Genomic DNA, 7,089 nt, shown 5'->3' on the forward strand with positions numbered 1-7,089 from the left:
TTCTTGGATTCCACATTTAAGTGATATCATATGGCATTTTGCTTTCTTTTTCTGGTTAACTTCACTTAGAATGACAGTCTCCAGGTCCATCCATGTGGCTGCAAATGTCATTATTTCATTCTTTTTCTGGATGCGTAATATTCCATTGTATACATATATACCACGACATCTTTATCAAATCATTTGTCCATGGACATTTAGATTGCTTCCATGTTTTGGCTATTGTAAATAGTGCTGATATGAACATTGGGGTGCATGTGTCTTTTTGAATTATAGTTTTCTCTGGATATATGCCCAGGAGAGAAATTGCTGAATCATATGGTAAGTCTATTTTTAGATTTTAAAGGACTCCCCATACTGTTTTCCATAGTGGTTGCACCAAATTACATTCCCACCAACAGTGTAGGAGGGTTTCTTCTCCTCCACACACTGTCCAGCATTTATTTTTTGTAGACTTCTAATGATGGCCACTCTGAGGGGTGTTAAGTGATACCTCATTGTAGTTTTGATTTGCATTTCTCTGGTAACTAGCAATATGGAGCATTTTTTCATGTGCCTGTTGGTTATCAGTATGTCTTCATTGGATAAATGTTTATTTTAGGTCTTCTGCCCACTTTTTGATTGGGTTGTTTGTTTGTTTTTGTTTTTGCTTTTTGTTATTGAGTTGTATGAACTATTTGTATATTCTGAAAATTAAGCCCTTGTCAGCTGCTTCATTTGCACATAATTTCTCCCATTTTGTAGGCTGTCTTTTCATTTTGTTTACAGTTTCCTTTGCTGTGCAAAAGCTTATGAGTTTAGTTAGGTACCATTTGTTCACTTTTGCTTTTATTTCTATTGCCTTGGTAGACTGACCTAGGAGAACATTGCTAAGATTTATGTCAGAGGATGTTTTGTCTATGTTTTCTTCTAGGAGGTTTATGCTCTCTTGTCTTATGTCTTTAAGCCATTTTGAGTTTATTTTTGTGTAGATGTGAGGGAGTATTCTAACTTCATTGATTTACATGCAGCTGTCCAGTTTTCCAAACACCACTTGCTGAATAGACTGTCTTTTCTCCATTGTATGTTCTTTCCTTCTATGTTCAAGATTGACTGCAGGTGTGTGAGTTTATTTCTGGGCCCTTTATTCTGTTCCATTGATGTATATGTCTTTTCTGTATCAATACCATGCAGTTTTGATTATTGTAGCTTTGTAGTATTGTCTGATTTCTGGGAGGGTTATTCCTCCATCTACACTCTTTTTCTGTATTATTGATTTGGCAATTCTGGGTCTTTTGTGATTCCATATAAATTTTAGGATTATGTTCTAGTTCTGTGAAAAGCGTCCTGGGTAATTTGCTAGAGATCACATTAAATCTGTAGACTGGTTTGGGTAGTATGGTCATTTTAACAATATTAATACTTCCAATCCAAGAGCATAGGATATTTTTTCATTTTTTAAACTTTTTTTTATTGAGTTCTAGTCAGCTTACAATGTTGTGTCAAATTCCAGTGTAGAGCACAATTTTACAATTATACATGAACATCCATATATTCATTGTCACATTTTTCTCACTGTGAGCTACCACAAGATATTGTATATATTTCTCTGTGCTATACAGTATAATCTTGTTTATCTATTCTTTCTATACCTGTCAGTATCTACAAATTTTGAAATCCCAGTCTGTCTCTTCCCACCCTCCACCCCCTTGACAACCATAAGTTTGTATTTTATATCTATGAGTCTGTTTCTGTCTTGTATTTATGTTCATTTAAAAATTTTTTTTTAGATTCCACATATGAGAGATCTCATATGGTATTTTTCTTTCTCTTTCTGGCTTGCTTCACTTAGAATGACATTCTCCAGGGACATCCATGTTGCTGCAAATGGCATTATGTTGTCATTTTTTTATGGCTGAATAGTATTTCATTGTGTAAATATACCACATCTTCTTTATCCAGTCATCTGTTGATGGACACTTAGGCTATTTCCATGTCCTGGCTATTGTAAACAGTGCTGCTATGAACATTGGGGTGAAGGTGTCTTTTTGAAGTAGGGTTCCTCCTGGATATATGCCCAGGAGTGGAATTACTGTGTCATATGGTAAGTCTATTCCTAGTCTTTTGAGGACTCTCCATACTATTTTCCACAGTGGCTGCACCACACTGCATTCCCACCAGCAGTGTAGGAGGGTTCCCTTTTCTCCACAGCCTCTCTAGCATTTGTCATTTGTGGACCTTTGAATGATGGCCATTCTGGCTGATGTGAGATGATACCTCATCATAGTTTTGAATTGCATTTCTCTGATAATTAGTGATATGGAGCATTTTTTCATGTGCCTATTGATCATTTGTATTTTTTCCTTGGAGAATTGCTTGTTTAGGTCTTCTGCCCATTTTTGGATTGGCTTGTTTTGTTTTTTTTTTTTTCTTTTATGCCATATGAGCTGCTTAAATCATCTTTAATTTTCTTTATCAATGTTTTATAGTTCCCCTTGCCAAAGCCTATGTAATTTTTATTCACTACATTCTACTCCTTCCCAGAAAGACAATTTAGATGAATTATATCTATAGAATATGTTGCTGCATCCTCCTGAGCTATCTACTACTAAATAGGCTTTTTCAGAGATGGCTGAGCTGCTTCATGAGTAGTGCTCATACTTCCTATGTCAGGAGGAAAAGAAGTGCTCAAAAAGATGGAATAATCTCTACTGGGGTGAGCTTTCTGTTGGTTTTCCTCTCTCTGAGAGCAAAACACAGCAAGCAACCCTGCTAAGCATTTTAGGACCTTACTGATGGGAGTGAGGAGTAGCAACCCAGCAGCCCAGTGTTTCAGACCAAGAACACTCAGAGTAACAGCAAGGATGAGGTAGAAGTACCGAGACATGGCAGAGGCCAAGACACATTTGAGAAAGAGACGGAATGGTTGTGGGAAAACAAATTTAGCTAGGCTCAGCTGAATTTCAGAGGCAAATGCCCAGAGCCAAGGTACAAGTCTTTGACACCAACATGTGATTAGCTGGATTTATCATTTTTTTAATTCAATTTACTTAAACAAAAAACCAAAATAACAAAAGTAGTTCACAGATTTCCAGTCAATATGTCAGAGTAGTAAGACCCTGAGCTTGCCTCCCTCTCCCTAGCACAACAAAACCACAACTCACTGCTAAACAACCATTGATAAAACAAGATTGGAACCTATCAAAAAAGATCTTCTTCAACTGGAAACATAAAGAGGGAACCACAGTGGGACAGTAGGAGAAACGCACTCATAATATCAGGTCCCATATGCCCCAGGTGGATGACCCACAAGCTGAAGGAAAATTATATTGCAGAAGCTCTCCCACAGGAGTGAGAGTTCTGAGCTCCCATCAGGCTCCCCAGCCTGGGGTTCCAACATCATGAGGAGTGGGCCTGAGAACATTTGATTTTGAAGACCAGCAGTGCTTAATTGCAGGAGTTCCAAGGGACTGGAGGAAACAGATTTGATTCTCTTGGGAAGTGCGCACAGAATCTTGCATACACCAGGGCCAAGAGCAGAGGCAGTGATTTCATAGGAACCCGGGCCAGACCTGCCTGCTGGTTTTAGAAGGTCTCCTGGGGTGGTGTGGTGGGGTGCAGCTGTGGTTCACACTGGGGGCATAAAATCTGGTGGCAGACATTTGGGTAGTATTCATCTACATGAGATTTACTGAAGGTGACAACTGGCTTGGGTCATTAGCACCAAGACCTGGGCCTATCAAACAGCCTGTAGACTTAAGTGCCGTGAAGCCTCAGGCCAAAAAAATCTCAATGGGAACACAGCCCACATGTCCGCAGACTCCTTGAGCACACAGCCACCTCTAGACATGCCTCTGGACACGGTCCTGCCCACCGAAGGGCCAGGACCCAGGTCCACCTATCAGTGGGCAGGCACTGACTTCTCCTGCCTGGAAACCTGCATAAGCCTTTAGTCAGGCCTCACCCACCAGGTGGCAGACACCAGAAGTAAGAAAACAACAATCCCACAGCCTGTGAAAGGAGTCCACAAACATAAGTCAGACTCTACCCTAGAATCAGCTGGGCCCTGGTCCTTGGGAGATGAGAGGGGTCGCACTGTTGGGACACATAGGACATCTCATACAGACAGCCACTTTTGCAAGGTTGAGAAAGGTATGTTACCTACATAAAAATACAAATAGAAATTTAGACAAAATGAGGTGGCAGAGGAATATGTTCCACATAAAATCCCAGAAGAAGAAATAAGTGATGGAGATAGACAACCTACTCAAGAATGAGTTCAGAGTAATGATTGTAAAGATGACCAGAGAACTTGAGAGAATAGATACACAGAGAAAATTTTTTATCAAAGAGTTAGAAAATATAAAGAATAACCAAACAAAGTTGAAGAATACTATTACTGAAATGAAAATACACTAGAAGAAATCAAGATTACACTTAATGAGGCAGAAGAATGGATCAGTGAGCTAGAAGAGAGAGCAGTGGAAACTACTATTGAAAAACAGAAAAAAAAAATGAGGATAGTTTAAGAAACCTCTAGGACAACATAAAATAACTAATATTCACATTATAGTGGTCCCAGAAAGAGAAAAAGGAGAAAAGGCCTGAGAAAATATTTGAAGGGATAATAGCTGAAAACTTCCTTCACTTGGGGAAGGAAACAGTCACTCAAGTCCAGGAAACACAGAGAGTTTTATACAGTATTAACACAAAGAGGAACATGCCAAGGCACAGAGTAATCAAATTGACAAAAATTAAAGATAAGAAGAACATATTAAAGGCAGTAAAAGAAAAGCAACAAATAATATACAAGGAAACTCCCATAAGGTTATCAGCTGATTTTTCAGCAGAAATTCTGCAGACCTGAAGGGAGTGTCATGATAATTTAAAGTGATGAAAGGGAAAATTCTGCAACCAAGAATACTCTACCCAGCTAAGCTCTCCCTTAGATTTGATGGACAAATAAAAAGGTTTTCAGATAAGCAAAGCTAAAAGAATTCAGCACCACCAAATCAGCTTTACAACAAATGTAAAGGAATTTCTCTAGGTAGAACAGGAAAGGACACAACTAGAAGCAATAAAATTACAAAATGGGAAATTTCACCAGTAAAGGCAAACATATAGTAAAGGTAGGAGATCATGCACACAAAACTTAACAGGGAAGTTAAAAGACAAAATTAATAAAATCATCTGTATCCTCTATAAGCAGTTAAAGGACAGACAGAAAAAAGAAAAATTAGATGTACAATATGATTTCAAAATGAGTAATCATGAGGGGAGGAGACTACAAATTCAGAGACTTCAAAATGCATTTGATATTAAGAGATCAGCAACTTAAAACAGTCATGTATATATATAGACTTCTGTACTAAAATCTCACAGTAACCACTTGTTATTACAATGACACAACAAGTAATAAGAAAATCATGAAAGGAAAAAATCTCATCAGTAAAGGCAAACATACAGTAAAGGTAGTGGATCAACCACTTATAAAACTAGTAAGAAGGTTATATGACAAAATTAGTGAAGTCATCTTTACCTACAATGAGGAATTAAGTAATGCACAAAATAGAAAGATGTAAATATGACATCAAAAACATAAAATGTAGGCAGAGGTAGTAAAAATGTAAAAACGTAGAGTTGTTAGAATGAATTCAGACTTAAGTGATCATAAGCTTAAAACAGTCACCTGTAAGTTGTTATGTATATGAGCCTCATGGATGATGGTTACCAAACCAAAAATCTGTAATGAATACACGGTGGAGGAGAGAGAGAGGAATCCAAACATCACACTAAAAATAGTCATTAAATAACAAGGGAAATGAGCAAAACAAGAAGAAAGGAACAAAAAGAACTAGAAAACAATCAGAAAACAATTAAAAAGTGGTATTAAGTTCATACCTGTCAATAATTACTTTAAATGTAAATGTACTAAATGCTTTAATCAAAAGACATAGAGTGGTTGAATGAATAAAAAAACAAATCTCATACATATAGTGCCCACAGAAGACTCGCTTCAGAGCTAAAAATACCCTGACTGAAACTGAGGGAATGGAAAAAGATATTCCATGCAAATGAAAAAAAAAAAATGGAAAGGAGAGAAAGTTGGGTTAGCAATACTCATATCAGACAAAACAGACTTTAAAATAGACTGTAACAAGAGACAAAGATGGACATCACATCTTGAGAAAGGAATCAATTCAACAAGAAGATGTAATAATTGTAAATACATATGTACCCAACATAGGAACACCTAAATACATAAAGCAAACATTAAGAAAAATAAAGGGAAATATTGACAGCAATACAATAATAGTAGGGGACTTTAACATCCTCCTTATATCAATGGATACTTTATCCAGACAAAAAATCAGTAAGGAAACATTGGCCTTAAATGACACATTATACCAGATTGACTTAGTAGATATACACAAAACATTCAATCCCCAAACAGCAGGATATATGTACTTTTTGGGGCACATCAAACATTCTCTAGGATATATCACATGCTAGGCCACAAAACAAATCTCAATAGATATAAGAAGACTGGAACCATATCAAACATATTTTCCAACCACAATGCTATGAAACTAAATATCAACTACAAGAAAAATACTGCAAAAAAGCATAAACATGCAGAGTCTAAACAATATGCTACTAAACAGTCAATGTGTCACTTAAAAAACCAAAAAAGGAATCATGAATTACCCCATAAACAAATGAAAATGAAAACAAAAATTTAAATCTATGGGACACAGGAAAAGCAATTCTTAAGAGAGAAGTTTGTAGCAATGTAAGCCTACTTCAGGAAACAAACAAAAAAAGCAATCTAACCTCACATCTAATGGAACTAGAAAAAGAACAAAAAACAGAACCCAAAGCTAGCATAAGGAAGGGAATCATAAAGATCAGAGTGAAAATAAACGAAGCAGAGACAAAAAATCAATTAAACTAACAGCTGCTTTTTTGAAACAATAAATAAAATTGATTAACCGGTAGCCAAACTCATTAAGAGAAAAAGGGAAAGAGCCCAAATAAACAAAGTCAGAAATGAAAGAGAAGTTATAACTAAGATTACAGAAATATGAAAGATCATAAGAGATTACTATG

The sequence above is a fragment of the Camelus dromedarius genome, unplaced genomic scaffold (assembly GCF_036321535.1).
Source record: "Camelus dromedarius isolate mCamDro1 unplaced genomic scaffold, mCamDro1.pat HAP1_SCAFFOLD_95, whole genome shotgun sequence".
Classification (NCBI taxonomy): domain Eukaryota; kingdom Metazoa; phylum Chordata; class Mammalia; order Artiodactyla; family Camelidae; genus Camelus; species Camelus dromedarius.